General features: G+C 40.2%; 1 protein-coding gene across 1 annotated transcript in view; it reads right to left on the bottom strand.

Moving 5' to 3' along the window:
- SPECC1 (sperm antigen with calponin homology and coiled-coil domains 1) overlaps positions 1-20,598 on the bottom strand; it is a 305,973-nt gene extending 285,375 nt beyond the window's left edge. The window contains exon 1 of the mRNA XM_008062605.2: positions 20,560-20,598. The gene's annotated coding sequence lies outside the window, so the exon portion shown is untranslated. The remainder of the gene's footprint in view (positions 1-20,559) is intronic.
- Positions 20,599-20,668: the final 70 nt, after the last annotated feature.

Here is a 20,668-nt window from a genome sequence, read left to right as displayed (position 1 = left end):
AATCCTCTCACCTCAGCCTTCTGAAGTGCTGGGATTACAGGTATGAGTCACCTGCCCAGCAAGGGAACACTTACACACTATTGGTGGGAATGTAAATTAGTATAGCCATTATGGAAAATAACATTGAGATTTCTCAAAAAATCTAAAAAAGAGAATTACCATATGATACAGTAACCTCACCCCAGAGTGCTTATTCAAAGGAAAGAAAATCAGTATATTGAAGAAATATCTGAACCCCTATGTTTATTACAACCCAATTCACAATAGTCAAAATATGGGACTAACCTAAATGTCATCAAGAGATGAAAGGATAAGCGGGCTCGGTGGCTCAGCCTGTAATCCTGCTCTTTTGGGAGGCTGAGGTGAGTGAATTGCCTGAACCCGCGGGTTCGAGACCCGCCTGGGCAGCGAGACCTCATCTCTACAATAAATCAAAAAATTAGCCAGGCGTGGTAGTGCGCGCCTGTGGTTCCAGCTGCTTGGAAGGCTGAGGCAGAAGGATCGCCGGAGCCCAGCAGGTCGAGGCTGCGGTGGCCGGGAGCGGCCACTGTACTCCAGTCTGGGCGACAGAGTGAGACTCCAACTCAAAAAAAAAAAAAAAAAAGAAGAGATGAAAGGATAGAGAAAATGATATATATACAAAATAGAATACAATTCAGTCATAAAAAAGAATGAAATCCTGTCACAGCAACATGGATGAACCTGGAGGACATTATATGAAGTGAAACAAGTCAGGCACAAAAAGATAAACACCATTAAGTTCTTACTTATATGTGGGAGCTAAAAAAAGAACATTGAGCTCATAGATGTAGAAAGTAGACTATGTATATGTATATTAGAGGCTTGGAGGGGTGAGGGGAGGGGAGAATATGGAGAAGTTGGTTGATGGCTAAAAAGTCACAGCTAAACAGGAAGAACAAGTTTTAGTGTTCTATAGAACTGCAGGGTAAATATAGTTAATTTATTGTATATGTTCCAAAATCCAGAATAGAGTATTTTTAATATTTAATGTTTTAAAGAAATGATAAATGTTTGAGGTAATGGATATCCTAATTATCCTGATTCTGTCATTACACACTGTATACATGCATCAGAATATCACTATGTACCCCATATATGTACAATTATTATATGTTAACAAAAAATAAAAAAATAAAATGAAAAGACAGCTACCCATCAAAAATGGACTGGGTAAAAAAATGTGGTACATATATACAATGGGATATTATGCAGCCATAAAGAAGGACAAACATATGAACTTCACAGCAACTTGGATGGACTCAGAGCCTATAATACTCAGTGATCTATCACAAAAGCAAAGAACAGAGTACCACATGTTCTCAGTCATAAGCGGACCCTGAATATTTACCATAATACTATAAGAAAGGGATTGGTAGTAGCAGGATACTACCAGGGTGGGGATGGGGGAACACAACATCTATAAGGGTACCTGATTTCAAATCTGGCAAAATGGGGACTAAAGGGACCAAACTTTACCTGTATATATGCACTTGTATACCTAATCCTGAATTGTATTCCACATTTTTAAAAAAAATATTTTTTTAAAAGAAAGTGAAAAGACAATTGTAAGGGGAGAAAGAAAATATTTGCAAATGACATATCTGATAAGGATTTACTGCGCATAATATATAAAGAACTCCTACAACCCAACAACAACAAAGCAACCCTATTTTTGAATGGGCAAAAGAGTTGAATATACGTTTCTCTAAAGAAGACACGCAAATTGCCAATAAGGTCATGGAAAGATGCACAGTATTATTAGTTATCAGAGAAATGTAAATCAAAATCATAATGAGATATTGCTTAGTGCCCACTAGAATGGCCAGAATAAAAAAGTCAGATAATAACAAAGGTTAACTTCAGCAGAAGAATCCAGATCACCAAAATAAAAGCCCAAGTTCATGACACAGAAGACAAGTAGATAAAATAAAAAAATCAAAGAAACAAAAAACTGGTTCTTTGAAAGGACAAATAAGATTGATGGACCCTTAGCTATACTGACCAAGAAAAAGAGAGAAAAAGCCCAAATAAACACCATCAGGAATGCAACAGATCAAGTCACAACTGACCCCGAAGAAATTCAAAAGATACCAGAGACTATTATGTACACGTGTACGGAAACAAACTTGAAAACCTAAAGGAAATGGAGGACTTTCTGATATCACACAATCTCCCAAGGTTGAAACAAGAAGAAATTGAGACCTTAAACAGACCAATAACAGGAAATTGACTATGTCATAAGAAAACTACCTCCCAAAAAAGTCCTGGACAAGATGGCTTTTCAGCAAAATTCTACAAAACATACAAGGAGGAACTGATACCAACCCTATTGAAAGTATTCCAGGCAACTGAGAACAATGGAACTCTCCCCAAATCATTTTATGAAGCTAGCATCACACTGATACCCAAACCAGGTAAAAATCCAACAAAGAGAGAACTACAGGCCAATATCCTCGATAAACACAGATGCTAAAATTCTCAACAAGGTCCTAGCAAACCAGATCCAACACACATCTCAAAAATCATCCACCATGATCAAGTAGGCATCATCCCAGGGATGTAGGGGTGATTTACCATTTGCAAGAACATAAACCTAATTAAATACATCAACAAATGTAAAAACAAAAACACAAGATTATATCATTAGATGTGAAAAAAACTTTTGATAAAATCCAGCACCCCTTCTTGATAAAAACCCTCGAACATCTAGGCATAGATGAGACATACCTCAAAATAGTAAGAGCCATCTACAAGAAACCCAGAGCCAGCATATTGTTAAACAGACAGAAATTGGAAGCATTTCCCCTGAAAGGGGACAAGGATGCCCACTCTCGCCCCTCCTTTTCAACATAGTTTTGGAAGTCCTAGCTAGAGCAACCAGACAAGGAGATCAGTGGTATCCATACAGGAAAAGAGGAAGTCAGGTTATCCCTCTTTGCAGACAACATGATTCTATACCTCGAAAACCCAAGAGAATCTGTCAAAAGCCTCCTTGTACTGATAAAGGCAAAGTATCAGGGTATAAAATAAAAGTGCAAAAGACAGTCACATTCCTATACACCAACAATAAACAAACAGAAGCCTGAGTAAAAAGAACAATCCCATTCACAATAGCCACCAAAAAAAAAAAAAAGAAAGAAAGAAATACCTTGACATTTTCCTAACCAGAGGCATGAAAGAACTTTACAATGAAAACTACAAAACACTGCTCAAAGAAATCAAAGATGACACAAACAAGTGGAAAAATATCCCATGCTCATGGATTGGAAGAATCAACATTGTGAAGATGTCCATCTTACCTTAGGCAATCTACAAATTTAATGCAATACCCATCAAATTACCAGCAACATTCTTCTCAGAGTTAGAAAAAACAATTCAGGAATTCATATGGAAACACAAACGACCAAGGATAGCCAGAACAATCCTCAGCAAAAAAACACAAAGCAGGAGGTATCACATTACCAGACTTCAAACTTTACTATAAAGCTACAATCATCAAAACAGCTTGGTATTGGTATAGGAACAGGCATATAGACCAATGGAATAGAACTGAGATTCCAGAAGCAAAACCTCAATTTCTCAACCAACTCATCTTCGACAAAGCCTCCATCAGCAACTACTGGGGAGAGGAGAACCTATTCAGTGAATGGTGCTGGGAAACTGGCAGACCACATGCAGAAGATTAAAACAAGACCCCTACCTATCACATACACAAAAATCAACTCTAAATAAATCAAAGACCTAAATGTAAAACCTCAAACTATAAGATTCTTATTCTTAGAAAATGCAGGATACACCCTTATGGAAATTGGAACTGGCAACCAATTGCTGATCAAAACCCCAAGTGGCCATGTCATAAGAGATTAATAGATAAGATAGACAAGTGGGACCTTATCAAACTGACAAGCTTCTGCAAAGCCAAAGAAACCATCAAGAGAGTGGGAGACAGCCCACAGAATGGGAAAAAAATATTTGCTGACTGTATATCTGATGAAATCCTAACATCTAGGATCTACAAGGAACTCAAACACGCCAAAAAGAAAAAAACAAACAGCCCCATTACAAAGTGGGAAAAAGATATGAATAGACACTTCTCAAAAGAAGACATACAAGCAACCAACAGATACATGAAAAAATGCTCAGTCTCACTAGTCATCAAAGAAATGCAAATTAAAACCACACTGAGATACCACCTAACTCCAGTCAGGATGGCCATCATCAATAACTTAAAAAACAACAGATGCTGGAGAGGATGCGGTGAAAAGGGAACACTTCTACACTGCCGGTGGGAGTGTAAACTAATACAGCTTCTGTGGAAAACAGTTTAGCGATTCCTAAAAGATCTAAAAATTGACCTTCTATATGAGCCCACAATCCCCCTACTGGAAATATACCCAGAGGAACTCAAATCACTCTATGAAAAAGATACCTGCACACGTATATTTATGCAGCATTGTTCACAACAGCAAAACCATAGAACCAATTGTGCTGCCCATGAAAAGAGGACTGGATAAAAAAAATGTGGTATATATACATGATGGAATATTACACAGTTATAAAGAAGGACAATATTATGAACTTCACAGCAACCTGGATGGACTTAGAATCTATAATACTGAGTGACCTATCAAAGAAACAAAGAACTGAGTACCACATATTCTCACTTATAAGCAGACCCTGAACAATTATTGTAATACTATAAGAAAAGGATTGGCAGTAGTGAGAAACTGCTGGGGGGTGGAGCACACCACATCAACAAGAGTACATGCATAATGAACATTTGTATACCTAACCCTGAAGCGTACCCACATCTTTAAAATTAAAAAAATAACAAAAGCAGGCAGGATGTGTACAAATCAGAACCCTCATTCACTGTTAATGAGAACATAAAATGGTGCAGCCATTTTGGAAAACAGTCTTGCAACTGTTCCTCAATTAAACACAGATTACCATATGACCTAGAAATTTTCCTCTTAGATGTATGTATACCCAAGAAAAATTAAAACATATGTCAACATAAAAATTTGTACGTGGACATTTATAGCAGCATTATTCATAACAGCAAAGATGGTAACAACCCAAATGCCCATCGACTGATGAACGGAGAAACTACATATGGTATATCCATATACTAGAACAATATTGGTCTATAAAAAGGAGTAATGTACTGCTACATGCTATAACAAGGAGGAATCTTGAAAAACTTATGCTGAATGAAAGAAGACAGTCACAAAAGACCACATATGACATGACTCTATCCAGATGAAATGTCCAGACCAGGGAAATTTATAAAGACAAATGAATGGCTAGGCAGACATTGCAGGGGACAGGTGGTGCATTCATTTGCTAGGGCTGTTGTAACAAAGTACCAAAGACTGGGTGACTGCCTTAAACAACAGAAATGTATTTTCTCAGCCCAGGTGCAATGGCTCAGGCCTGTAATCCCAGCACTTTGGGAGGCTGAAGTAAGAGGAATGCATGATCCAGGGGTTTGAGATCAATCTGGGCAACTTGACAAGACCTCATCTCTGCCATAATGTTTAAAAATTAGCCAGGTGTGGTAGTATGCACCTGTATTCCCAGCTACTTGGAAGGGCAACAAGGAAGGATCCCCTGAGCCCATCAGGTTAAGGTTGCTCTAGCCATGACTGTGCCACCACACTCCAGTCTAGGTGACACAGTGAAAATCCACTCAAAAAAGAAATATATTTTCTCATAGTTCTGGAGACTAAAAGTCTGAGATCAAGTCAGTAGAGTTGGTTCTTTCTCAGGGTTCTGAGGGAAGGATCTGTTCCAGGTCTCTGTCCTTGGTTTGTAGATGGCCATCCTCTCCCTCTGTGTCCAAATTTTGATGGACTCATTCTGGGTCATGGCCAATTCCTGTGGCCAAAGTGAAGTATACTTCCACTTCCAAAAGAAGGGCAGAAAGAGCACTGAATAGCCAAAAATTAGTCATTTTAATGTCTAATTTAATGTCTGTTTTTCCTGTGAGATTGTGACACACAGAACTAGGGTTTTGTCTACATTAGGCCAAGTCCAATCAGGAAAACAGAATTCAAGAGAAGCATTTCAGTAGAAGAAATTTAATATGGGAATTAAGATGGATGCGGTGGCTCACGCCTATAATCCAGGTACTTTGGAAGGTCAAGGCAGGAGGATTGCTTGAGCCCAGGAGTTTAAGTCCAGCCTGGCCAACATAGTGAGATCTCATCTTTACAAAAAATAAAAAAATTAGCCAAGTATGGTGGCATGTGTCTATGTTTCAGGCTACTAGGGAGGCTGAGGTGGATGGATTGCCTGAGCCCAGAGGTCAAGGCTACAGTGAGCCATGATCTTGCCACTATACTCCAGTCTGGGCGATAGAGTAAGACTCCAACTCAAAAAAAAAAATTAATATGAGAACTAATTACAAAGCTTTGGAAAGGACTAAAAAGCCAATCGGGATGGTGAATCAATCCAGAGATTAGCAACAACGGGATTCCTCTACCACTTGTAAGGCTGAAGAAACTATGGAGGGAGGGGTACTACCAGAGTCCATGGGCCAGTGCTCTCATGGGGAGCTGGGACCATCCACACTATGCAAAGCAGAAAAGGGGGTGGGAGGTGGGGAGAAATAGCCTGGCTTCTCCCTTTCTCCCACCAATCTCCTACACCATTGCCTCCCACTAGCCATACCCGGCCATAGGCATTTGACAAGGAAGCTTCAAAATGAAGTTTGTAAGAATTATCTCTCTCCAAGACAGAAAAAAGCAGGAGGGTAGGGAATGAACCTGAGGATAAAGAGGCAAATATTTGTGCATTGTCTTATTTATCTTTGTATCTCCAGTGCCTAACACAGTGCTAGCTCCTATAGAAGGAAACCAACTATGTATTGACAGAAACCAGCAAATCCAACTGAAATGCAAGAAGAAGTGTTATTGGACTAGAGAGAAGAGAATAATTTATTCTACTTAGAGTAAATAAGAATGGATACACAAAGGACACGACGAATAAAACGTTACAGAAATAACAATCAAGAATTTGTCAGAGAAATTTAAAAGTCATGTGGCTAGCCAGTCAGGGAAGACTGCACAAACTGAAGGCACAATGCATGAAAACTTTTCAAGAAATGGTAAGATTTAAAATCAAATTGTATCAAATGCTTTTCCAGAATCTCTCAAGATGATTATATAGCTTTCCCTTTTTATTAAACTAATAAAACTGAAACGTACTAAACTTTCCCCTTGTTAAACATATGTCCTAATATCAAACCATTCTGGAATTCCTAGAATAAAATCTATTTGATCAAAGTTTATTGTTCTTTGAATATTCTGCTGAACTTATTTTGCTATTTTATTTAGGATATTTGCATACATACCATATGTAAACTTAGTCCACAATTTACTTTTGTGGGTTTCTACTGTTCTCTGTCAGGATTATTTTAACTTTATAAAGTTAACTGAGATGTTTCCATGTTTTCTGACACATTTTAATAGCACAGCAGTTATCATCATCAAACTCTGATTATGTAAACATTCACAACTCCATGAGTGGATTTTACATTCAATATCTTTCCTGTCATTCCTGCTACCACCACAAAACTCTGATCTTTAATTTCTGATTGTTCTGAGCTAAACTCTCACCTCATATACTTTGCAGATGATGTACAGAAAGATCCTTGGGTTGTCTCACCTAACTCTTCTTCCCCTTCCATTTAGACATCACCTTCTTCCAGAAAAAGTCATACCTGACATGCTCTGCTCAATTCTCACTGCCCAGTTCTGTGCTCACTCCTGTCCTGGCCTGCTGTTTACTTTGATAATTGCCAGCTCCCTCGTCTGTCTCCCCAACCAGACATTATATTTAATAGACTGAATTTGTGTCTTGTCCATCACTATAATCTCAACGCCTGGTACCTAGTAGGTACTTACTATGTATTCATTAGCGAAATGTTCTATATAACCTTGTACCTTAGAAACAAGAGAAAGAAGAAAAAATTAAGTCCAAAACTATAACTTAGAGCATGGGTCTACAGTCGAAATCCAGACCCAATGAACAGAACACATTCATTTAAATGTTATCTCTGGCTGCTTTTACACTCCAAGAGCAGAGTTGAGTAGTTGCAAAAGAGAGCATACAGTCACACAAAGCCTAAAATATTTACTGAATGGCTCTCCAGGGAAAAAGTTTTCAGGTCCCTGGTTTAGCAGTTTTGCTCATATGCAATGTCACTAAGCCACAGAACTTTTTTTTTTTTTTTTTAGTGCATCAACATAAGAAATAAGAGACAATCCAGAAAAAATTGAAAAGAATGAGTCATTACTACTGAAAGAGGGTGTGCAAAATCAGTCAGCCAGTTTTCTATCCCTCTATTGATGCTATTCAATAGCGTCATGAGATGCAGCAACCACTGCTGAGTTCTAACCTTTGAGTCCATTCACCTCATAATGTTGCCCACACAACATCTCTGTGAACGTTATCACTGTGCTTGTTTATTTTCAAAGAACTGTTTTGCATACAGCAGGGGCTGGTCAAAGGGTCAAATGACTCTAGGGGACAGGAAGGGAGTCAAAAGAATGAATGAGGACAGCTGGATGTGGGGAGCTCATATCCTAACTAACGCAGGAACTGGTCATTCAGTATCTCTGGCCAGCATCTTAATATCTTTTACTTTCTCAAGAGAGGTTAAAACTCTGGATTATTATGTGAAATATCTTGATTATTAAATGTTGTCAATCAACATGTCAAAAGGGTAGATTGGTTGTTGAGGTAATAGAATTAAGGATTTCTATTCAACAAAGATACCAACAACAGAGTAAACAGATATATAATATATAGGGAAAATTATTTGCATTGTCTAAAAATCAGTAAGAGGTTAATGTCTAAAACAGTCTAGACAGAAATTCCAATTGAAACATGGGGAAAGGGCACAAACAGGCTATTTATATTAAAGGAAACTTAAAAAGATAACAAGTATGAGTAAAGATGTTCTCAGTCTAGCATAGTGGCTCACGCCTGAAATCTCAGCACTTTAGGAGGTCTATTGGAGAATCACTTGAGGCACGGAGTTCAAGACCAGCCTAGGCAAATAGCAAGACCCTGTCTCTACTAAAAAATTAAAAATTAGCTGAATGTCGTGGCACATGCCTATAGTCTTAGCTACTCAAGAGGCTGAGGCTAGAGGATCATTGAGCCCAGGAGTTCGAGGCCACAGTGAGCTATGATCATGCCACTGTGCTCCAGCCTGGGCAACAGAGCAAGACCTCATCTCTGAACAATAAAAATAAAATAAAGAAAGAAAAATACTCTCAAATTTGGTTGTAATCAGAGAGATGCAAATAAAAAGAGTGAGATTGCTAAAATCAAAAAACTGAATAATGGACAAGTGTTTGTGAAGATCAGGACCTTCACAATCCTCATGTACTGCTGGCAGAATGTAAGATGCTGCAGCCATTCTGGAAAGCAATCTGCCATTACTTGGTTATATTAAGTATAGACACATGCTACAACCAGGCAATTCTGGTTGGGTCTAAATCCCAACGAGATTCTCACACGAGTCCATAAGAGGACATGTATGAGAGTTTCACTCAGCATTATTTGTTGTGTCTGGGAATAGGAATAAATCTGGGTGTCCATCGCCAGGAGAAAAGATACATAAAATGTGGTGGATACAAAAACCAGATGGTCCCAAAGCAACAGGGATGGGTGGTAAGTGACAACACTAAGACATGGTGGTAAGTAACATTGCTAAGATATAGAATAAAGGCTGGAACATGACACCATTTGTGTAAATGAAAGATATATGCACACAAAACATATACAATTGATTCTTGAACAACACAGATTTAAACTGTGTGAGTCCACTGAAACGCAGATTTTCTCCCACCTCTGCCACTCCTAAGACTGCAAAACCAACCCCTTCTCTTCCTTCTCCTTCTCATCCTACTCAACATGAAGACAAGATGAAGACCTTCATGGTGATCCACCTCCACTTAATAAATAGTAAATACATTCTCTTCCTTATAACTTTCTTAATAACTCTGTCTTTTCTCTGTCTTACTTTATTGTAAGAATACAGTATATAATACATAAAGCAAACAAAATATGAACTAATCGACTGTTTATGTTAGTAGTGAGGCTCCCAGTCAATAGTAGGCTATTAATAGTTAAGTTTGGGGGGGGCGGAATCAAAAGTTACACACAGATTTTTGACTGTGCAGGGAGTCGGTGCCCCTAATCCTATCAGTGTTCAAGGGTCAACTATACATACACAAAGTTGGCGTGGTGGCTCACGCCTGTAATCCCAGCAATTTGAGGTGAGAGGATTGCCTGAGCCCAGGAGTTCAAGACCAGCCTGGGCAACTTGGTGTGACCCTGTTCCTACAATAAAGTTTTAAAAAATTATCCAGGTATAGTGACACACGCCTGTAGATCCACCTACTTGAAAGGTTGAGGCAGAAGGAGTGCCTGAGCCCAACAAGTCAAGGCCGCGATCGTTGTGAGCATGCCACTGCACTCCAACCTGGGCGACAGAGTGAGACTCCAACTCAAAAAAAAAACTATACACACGCAAAAGCAAATATAGGAGAATGAGAGTGAGGTACAGGGATAAAATGGAATGGATGAATAAATGAACCAACAATTGCATGAACAAGCAAAACAAGAGAGAGTCTTGCATGGACCAATGATGATAAAGTGCCAAGAATGAGATTATCATTAATCCAGTTTCTCACACCTGAGGTCTAAAAACATAGGGAAAGGGAATCAACAGGTCTACAACTAGAAACAGCACGCAGAGTTAGACAGAAAAGATGATCTGACAATCTAAGCCTACACTTGGGTTCAATGAAATCAAAAAGCTTTTCAAACTAAAACATTTAATTATACCATCTGCTACAGACAGAACTCAGACAACTTTATATCACAATCCTCAGCACAAGAAAAAAAATCACCTATGCGTTAAGCAGCAAAGAAAATGAAGAGACGGCGTCCTACTTTCTTCTAGCTGTTCTTTCCAGAGACACTAATAGGCACCATGTCATCCTGCCAGGGAGACATAGGGTATATAACTAAGTATGACTTGCTGTTCAGTCCTCAAGAAATTCTCAGTCTTATGAGAGATTAAACCAAGATAGACACACAGTGAAGCAACAAAAGCTATCTAATACAACCATGGAAGAGAAGTGATGAAAGGTCATATAAGCAAAGCCAACGACAGTTTGGGGAACAAAGAAAGTTTGGGGTAATCAGAATGACTCTGTGGGAAAAAAGCAAACCAAGCTGCAGATTTCTGTGTTGGATGATGGGCCATCTATCATCTGGAAATGACTAAAGACCAATGAACAGGAAAAATAATTTTAAATGGTTGAATGGTCCCTCCATGCTCTGCCACTGATATGCCCTCGAGGCTGTCCAGCATGTGCCGTACTTTGGCTTCTTCCAAAGACAGGAAGTGGCTCTTTACCCACAACTTCATCTTAATACTCACAAATCTTGCTTTCTCCTCAGGGAGGTCAAACAATACTTGATAATCTGGCTGCAAGAAGTCATTTCCAGGTACTGTGTTCACCTTTTTCTGAGGAAAATAGGAGGGAATTTTTTGCAGAAAAGAGTTAACATAGCATGCTACTATTCTTCAAAAAGTACTTAAACAGCAAGGCTGACCCTTGGCTGGCATCTGGGAGCTTCAATTTTAGGAGAGTTCCCATCCTAAATAGTAAGAAGGGCTCACTGTGCCTAAATGATTTGTCCAAACACAGTGGTTTGAGTCAAACACCTGCTTGCCTTTGGGGAGTCTGGAATGTGGTATGTGCTAGGTGGGGGCGGGGGTTGGGGGGGATTATGTGACCAGCCCCCAGTAAAAACCCTGGCACTGAGTCCCTAGTGAGTTTCCCTGGTGGACTCCTTGCTGGGGGGGAATTAAGCACATCCTGCACGACTGTACCGGGAGATAGCTCTTGGAAGCTTATGTGTGGTTTCCTCTGGACTTGGCCCCGGCACCTTTTCCCTTTGTTGACTTTGTGTTGTATCCTTTCACTGTAATAAATTATAGCCATGAATACAACTACTTGCTGAGTCTTGTGAGTACTCCCTCTGAGGGTGGTCTTGGGGACCCCAACAAAGAAATAAATTCAAGATGAAAAACAGTATCGGAGATTGGACCAAGATGATGAACTAAACACATACTTCTGCCTTCCAAGTGGCTTAAAATTCTGTGGAATGGCAAAAATATTATTTCAAAAATACCGAATCAATAAGAGACTTAGAGATCAAGAAACAGTGCCAATGGCCAACAAAAATGTCTAAGAAATTTCTGGAAGGCAAAAGTACTCAGAACCATATTACCTGAGCAAACCACAGCCCAATACAAGCTTAGGGGGAGGCTATCATGTGGTGGTAAACAGCAGCAGGATCCCAGCTCTAAATCAACAGACAGAAAGAAGGGCAGGGACGGTATCTGATAAGGTAACTAACTAGAGAACCGCAGTCAGAATGGCTAAGACTCTTGGACCCTTCCCCACATAGCCTGAGCATCGAACAAACCCTCCTCACCTGGAATACACACTCCACTCAGCAGCACATCACAGCTCTTTAATAATCACAAGAGACAGGCTGTGGCAAATAAGACAGACAGGGAAATCGGAATTCTTTTACTCAAAGATGAGCACACTAAGTATAGAGTCACCAAGTGTTCATTCAACAGCATGAAATGGAAACAACAAATCAACAGAACACGTATTCTAGGAAAGAGAGTTGCTAGACCCCATAGAAGAAATTATTAGATATTCTTGGAAAGATTTGAGGGGTCATTATGTCTATGAAAAGCAAGCAGCTAACTGATAAGTGAAGATCTCTAAGATACACTGTGAAACAAAAAAAGCAGGGGAAAAGGCAGATAGAGAATAAGTTCACTATGTATGCAAAAAAGAAGGAATGAAGAATTGGATTCATAGTTGCTTGTATTTACATGAAAAAACTTTGGAAGGATACAAAAGAAACTAATAATGATGGTTACCTGCTTGTGGTAGGCAAGGGAGCAGGGATGGTGAGGACACCTTTAATTTATACGTTGTTAATACAACATGGCTTTTGAACACTGATTATTTTACCTATTTCAAATATTAAATTTTAGAAAGTAGAGACATTGAAAATTAAAAATGTGATAATCAACTTTTTTTTTTAAATTGGAGTCTTGCTCTGTCACCCAGGCTGGAGGGCATTGGCACACTACTGGCCACTGCAGCCTTGACCTGCCGGGTTAAGGAGATCCTTCAGCCTCAGCCTTCCAAATAGCTGGAATTACAGGCAAGCGCCACCATGCCTGGCTAATTTTTTGATTTATTGTAGAGATGAGGGCTCACCAAGTTGCCCAGGCTGGTCTTGAACCCGTGGGTTCAGGCAATCCTCTCACCTCAGCCTCCCAAAGTGCTGGGATTACAGGCATGAGCCACCACACCCGGCCCGATATTCAACATTTTAAATACTGATAAGATGGGTTAAAGAGTTGACTGGACAAACTAAACACTAGATTCATGAATTGAAAAATCAGGCCAGGCCCGGCTCATTGGCTCAGCCTGTAATCCCAGCGCTTGGGAGGCCGAAGTGAGGGATTGCCTGAGCCCACGGGTTCGAGACCCGCCTGGGCAACTTGACAAGACCTCATCTCTATGATAAATCAAAAAAAATTAACTGGACGTGGTAGCGCGCACCTGTAGTTCCAGCTTCTTGGAAGGCTGAGGGGGAAGGATCGCCGGAGCCCAGCAGGTCGAGGCTGCAGTGGCCGGGAGTGGCCAGTTTGGGCGATAGAGTGAGATTCCAACTCAAAAAAAAAAAATCAGGCCAAGGAATGTCCCAGAATGCAGCTCATAAAGATAAAGAAACATAACATTCAACCTGGGCATGGTGGCGCATGCCGGTAGTCCCAGCTACTCAGGACGATAAGGTGGGAAAATTGCTTGAGCCCAGAAGTTTGAGACTGCAGTGAGCTGATTATGCCACTGCACTCCAGCTGGGTAACAAAGAGAGACCCAACTCTAAAATAAATTTTAAAATGAAAAAAAAGAAAAAATATTTATTTCAAAAAACATGAAGGATAGCTACATCAAGAAACTCAAATTCTTGGCTGGGCATGGTGGCTCACACATGTAATCCCAGCACTTTGGGAGGCGGAGGCGAGAGAATTGCCTGAGCCCAGGGTTCGAGACCAGCCTGGGTAACTTCATGAGACCTTGTCTTTACAATGAATCAAAAAATTAGCCAGGTGTGGTGGTGCCAGTTACTTGGAAGGCTGAGGCAGAAGTATCGCCTTAGCAGCAGGTCAAGGCTGCAGTGGCTGTGAGTATGCCACTGCACTCCAGCCTGGGTGACAGAGTAAGATTCCAACTTGAAAAAAAAGAAATTCAAATTTTCATTTTAAAGTAATTCCATAAGCAGAAGATAAAGAGAATAGAGGCAAGGAAACCCTCAGAATGTCTTCAGTGCCAAAGAAATGTGTATTAAGAATGTGTATTTAGAATGAAAGGGACCATCAGCTATTGAGTAGGAAAAATGAAAAGCATTCACTCCCTGACAAAGAGTGGTGAAATTTTAGAACACCAAGGAAAAAGAAACAATGGTAAAGCTTCAGAGAAGATAAACAGGTTAACTACAAAGAAACAGCAATCAGACTTCACAGACCTCTCATTAACCACAGTAGATGTCAGCAGATAACGAAGCATTATCTTCAAAATTCAGAAGTTTTAAACCTATAATCCTATACCCAACCAAGAATATTCACATGGAAAAGCAAAATAAAAGATATTTTAAAATATGCAAATACTGACTCAAGCAAAACAAATGAGATAAAAGCATCAATAACAAGCAAATAATCAACAAAATGTACAGTTTCTCTAAATAATTATACGTCATGTATAAAAACCCATAATTTCATAAAATCTTAACACAGGATAGAATTAAAATCATGTTAAGGCTCTTTTTTTGCTTTACTTATGGAGAGTTCATATAAACAGATTATCTTTAAACAAGAGAAAAAATGTTTAGATATGTGTGAAAAATTAAGGGTACCAAAGGAGCTCAATTCCATTTATCATCAGGAAAATCCAAATTAAAACCACAATACAATGTCCACCAGAATGACTAAGATGGAAAAGACAGAAATTACCAAGAACTGGCAAGGATGTTGAGCAATCATATACATTGCTGGGAATAAATAAGTTGATGCAACCACTGTTGAAAATTGTTTGGCAATATCTACTTAAACTGAGCATACGTACACTCTATGACCAAGCAATTCCACTGCTCCATATATATTCAACAGAAATGCATAAATTTATTCAACAAAAGACAGGTACAGTACTAGAATGTTCATAGCCTCACTATTCACAATAATCTAAAGCTATAAAAGAATCCAAATGCCAATCAAGGTAGCCTGTATATCTACACTGCAGATATGTACAAAATGGAATATACACAGCAATGAGAACAAATGAATCACAGCTACGTTCAAGAATATGGACAAATCTCACAAATATAATGTGGGTAGAAAGAAACCAGATATAAAATACTATATATTATATGATTCTAATGATATAAAATGTAAAAAAAAAAAACAACAGAAAACGGCAACACTGATCTGTGGTGTTAGAAATCAGAACTGTGGTTATCTTGAGTGGTGAATGATAGCACAAGGCAGGTTCCAGAGTACAGGAAAGGTTGTTTCTTGTTCTGAGTGCTAGTTACATGTGTTCAGTGTATCAAAATTTATTGAGCTATACAGTTATATTTTGTGCATCTTTATACATTTATGTTATACCTCCATAAGACGTTGCCAAAAATATCTGGGAACACACCATAAGCAGAGTAGGAATAATATCTGTAGCTTCCATATCCTGAGAGGGATAAGCTGGAACAAGAAAAACGTAGTCAATCCAACAAAAAGTAGGGAAGGAAAGAAGGTTGGCTGGAAATACGCATGAGAAATAGAAAATATAGAATGAGATGGCAGGAATAAACCTCAAGATATCGTAATCAAAATAAGTATAAACGGGTTAAAGCCACCTGCGAAAAGACAAAGATTTGACACCCATATGGATGACTATTTAAAAACAAAAAACAAAAAAAAAATAAGTGTTGGCAAGGATGTAGAGAAATGGGATCCCCCCCCCATGCATTGCATTGCTGGTGGGAACAAAAATGGAGTAGCCAGCCGGGCTCGGTGGCTCAGCCTGTAATCCCGCACCTTGGGAGTCTGAGGTGAGTGGATTGCCTGAGTCCGCGGGTTCGAGACCCGCCTGGGCAACTTGGTGAGACCTCATCGCTACAATAAATCAAAAAAATTAGTCGGGCGTGGTAGCACGTGCCTGTAGTTCCAGCTACTTGGAAGGCTGAGGTGGAAGGATCGCCGGAGCCCGGCAGGTCAAGGCTGCGATGGCCAGGAGCAGCCACTGCACTCCAATCTGGGCAACAGAGTGAGACTCCAACTCAAAAAATAAAGTAAAATGGAGTAGCCTCTGAAGAAAACAGTATGGTGGGTCCTCAAAAAAACTAAAAATGGAATTACCATATGATTCAGTAATTCTACTTCTGAGTATATACCCAAAAGAATTAAAAGTAGAGTCTTGAAGACATACTTGTATATCCATGGTGACAGCAGCATTAACATGGACAATATCCATTGACAGATGAATGGATAAGCAAAATGTATATATACAAACAATGGGATATTATTTAGAAATAAAAAGGAAGAAAACTCTCTTGCTTTTTTGTTTGTTTGTTTATTTAGAGACAAGTTCTCACTCTGTCACCCAGGCTAGAGTACAGTGGCATGATCATAGCTCACTGTAGCCTTGAACTCTTGGCCCCAAACAGTCTTCTTACCTCAGCTTTCCTAGTATCTGGTACTACAGGTACACGCCACCATGCCTGGCTGATTTTTAAATTATTGTTTTTTTTTAGAAATAAAGGTCTCAGTATGTTGCCCAGGCTGGTCTCAAACTTCTGGACTCAAGAGATCTTCCTGCCTCAGCCTCCCAAGGTGCTGGGATTACAGATGTGAACCACTGCATCTGACCAAAAAGAAGAAAATTCTGAAACATGCTACAACATGGATGGATCTTCAGGACATTATGCTAAATGAGATAAGATAAGCCAGTCACAAAAAGACGAATACTGTATGAAGTGCTACATTAAGTATCATATAACGTACCTAAAATAGGCAAATTCATAGAGACAGAAAGTAGAATGGTGGTTGTCAGGAGCTGGGAGGAGAGGGTAAAGGGTATATAGCTTCACTATTACGAGATGAAAAAGTTTTGGAGATTGGTTGTACAACAATGTGAATATACTTAACACTAGTGAACTACTCAAGACTGTAAATGTTAAAAAGAGAGTAAACTTTATGTGTATTTTACCACAATTTTAATTTAAAAACAAATATTAAGTAATAAAAAAATCTAGCTATAAACTAATCATAAGTGTAACAGGGCTGGGTGCCATGGTTCACACAGCAGGAGAATTACTTGAGGCTAGGAGTTCAAGACCAGACTAGACAACATAGCAAGACTATATCTAAAAAATAAATTAAAATTACCCACATCTGGTGGTACACACCTGTGGTCATAGCTACTGGGGAGGCTAAGGTGGAAGGATCACTTGAGCCCAGGAGTTTGAGGTTACAGTGAGCTATGATGGCACCATAGCACTTCAGCTTGAGTGACAGAGTGATAACTTGACTCCAAACAACAACAAAAGCTTTGAAAAATCAATGGATTGTGAAATCAATGGAAAAGAGAAATATGGTGAAGTCAAAATTCAAAACTGTAAGCAAAATGAATGCATTTTCAGATATTTTAAAAACAGAGAATTTATCATCACTGAAATAATTTCTAAAGAATATACTCAAGGGAAAAGGAAAATGTTCCAAAGAAAAGTACCTGTGATACAAGAAGGAATGGAGAGTGAAGAAAATGGTTAACAGGTAGATAAATAAATCTAATAAATATTTACCTAGAAAATAACAATAATAACACCTAACTTGAAGGGTTAAAGTAAAAATGTGAGTAAGGCCAAATGGGAAGTAAATGGAATGAAAGAATTAGAAATTCTTGCCTCATACAGGAAGAGGACTGATTGATTCAATAAATAATCCAAGCTTTCAATTCACAAGGCTAGAATTTGAACCAAATAAGCTCAAATGAAGTAGAAGGATAAAGAACAGAAATTAATGACATAGAAAACATAGAAATCAATAGGATTAATCAATAAATCCAAAAGCTGGTTCTTTGAAAGGATTAATAAAATAACAAATCATTAAGCAAGTCTGACCAATAAAAAAGGAAAAAGGTACAAAAAAGTACTGTATTAAAAAGAAAGAGAACATTTATTTTCTCATAATAGAATATTACAAACAACACTATGCTAACATATACTAAATTTCAATAATGTTAATGATTTTCTAGGAAAATAGAAAATATTAAATTGACTTTGAAGAAATAGAAAACCTTAGAAAAATAAGTGATCACGGAAAAAAATGGAAAGGTAATTAAATACTGATCTCTACTTCCTTAAAAAAAACATCAGCAGCAGTCCAGGCAATCTGTAGCCAAGTTCCGCCAAACTTCAAGGAACAGATAATTCTTCTGTTCCAGAGCACAGAAAATAGTGGAAAGTTTCCCAATTTAATCAGTGAGGACAGCATAACCCTACTTATGAACTCAGATAAAAATGGGGGAGGGGAAAATTATATACCAATCTCAATTACCAAAACCCTAAATAAAATGTAACATTGAATTTATCAAACAGCCCAAAAGTGCATTTTAAATTAGCCCAGGATTTTAGAGAAAGAAAATTTAGCAACATAATCACTTATGTTAACCATTTTAAGAAGGAAACCTACATGGTCATATCATTGCTGTACGAAAGCATTTGGGGAAAAAATCAACACCTGTCCCTGGGATTTTTGTTTTTAATTTACCCAGGCTGGAGTGCAGTGGCACAATCACAGCTTACTGCAGCCTGGAACCTCCTAGGCTCAAGCAATCCTCCCATGTCAGGCTCCCAAAGTGCTGGGATTATAGGCATGAGTCACGACGGCTTGGTTTTTTAAATTTTTAGTATAATAATTATGCATAAATGAAAATTTACTTCATATGATAGAATATACTTAGTGAAGAAACAGTGGGGACATTCTCCTACTACCAAGCCCAAGACAAATAACCTTAACAGTCAACACTGTAGAGAGAGTAATGTATGGAAGACAAGAAATAAGAAGCACAAATATTAGAAAAGTACATCTGTTGCTTCTTAACAGACAGTAAGACCACCTACTTGCAACAGCCAAACAAATCAACTGTAAAACTATTAAAATGGATACAGAGTTTATAGTATAGTGGCTCAGCTTCAGATCTAGTTTTGGCTACTGAATTAAACTTGCTTGCTTTGAGGATTAATCATGCAATGCTATTTTCTGTAAAGTATTAGGATTGACAGCCTTTTGCCCCCTCCCTCCTCCCCCATCGTGAACGGTGAAATAACACATTGTTGAACCCGGATAACAAAATCTTCTGAAACCAAAAATTGTTCTGAAGGCTTGAGTTGTGCCTCTACTCAAAAACACTTTATCTCTTGCCTCCAGCTACCGCAGTTACTAATGGATAAGCACGTCAGCCAGTCCAACATAATTCTTCCGATAGAGGGCAAGGACGAGCACCTTCACAGTAATATATGTATTTTTCTAACCGTACACTGCTTATTACATAAACTTACGCGCTGGCAACTGAGCTCCCACAAAATATAAATAAGATATTCAGAGTCAAACTTGCTGAAGAAAAAAAAATTTTAAGCCCATAAAACCAATGTAATTTCAAAGACACCTGGGGAAGCAGGGTGTTACTGTCGCGCTCACGACAGACTCCGCATCACCGGGACACCCACAAGCATCCGCGCGTCCCCCTGGGCTCCGCAAGTCCACCGCGCCGTGGCACCCGAAGCGGACCGGGAGACGTGCAGCCCGCGCCCTTCCCCGGTCACCCCAGGGCAGGAAGGGGGCTGGAGCTCGTCGGGACGCCGAGCATGGCCAAGGGCTTCTCGGTCGCCGACACCACACAGCACCCCCAGGACAGCGCCGGGGAGGGTGCGGGGGGCTCTCCGGGCCCCAGGAGCTTGGGCCGGGCATGCCCACGAACCTGTCCCACGACGGCGAGGGCCGGGGGCGCCTCCCAGGGCCGCAGTGGTCAGGAGTCCCCTGGCCCTCAGTCCCAGGCTCCTGCGACAAGCCCTCGGGCCCGGAGGGGAGGGGGCGGCCACCTGCCGCTGCCACCTGCGGCACCGGTCCCGCCGCTCCCGAGCGGGGCAGGACAGGGCAGGGCGTCCCTCCCGGGCCGGGGCCAGGACCCGCGGCGCAGAGGGGCGCTGGGGCCACCGCGGCGACCACCGCGGCGCATCTCCCCAGAGGGCAGCCCTGCGCCCCCGCAGCCGGACCGCCGGACCCCCGCGCCAGCCCGCCCGGGAAGACGACGCGGCTGAGGTGCAGAGAAGCTGGCGGCCGGCGCGGCTCCTGCTCACCTGCCCAGTTCGGCTCCGAGGCGCCGCCGCCGCCCTCTGCCCGCAGCCCGCAGTCGCCGCGGCTCCAGGCGCTCACCGATGCTCGCGAAAGGTCCCCGCGCTCCCACCG

Source organism: Carlito syrichta, unplaced genomic scaffold (genome assembly GCF_000164805.1).
Source record: "Carlito syrichta isolate Samal-C Ts95f unplaced genomic scaffold, Tarsius_syrichta-2.0.1 Scaffold305756, whole genome shotgun sequence".
NCBI lineage: Eukaryota > Metazoa > Chordata > Mammalia > Primates > Tarsiidae > Carlito > Carlito syrichta.
Note: the sequence above shows the minus strand (reverse complement) of the source record. Positions and strands in the feature narration are given on the sequence as shown.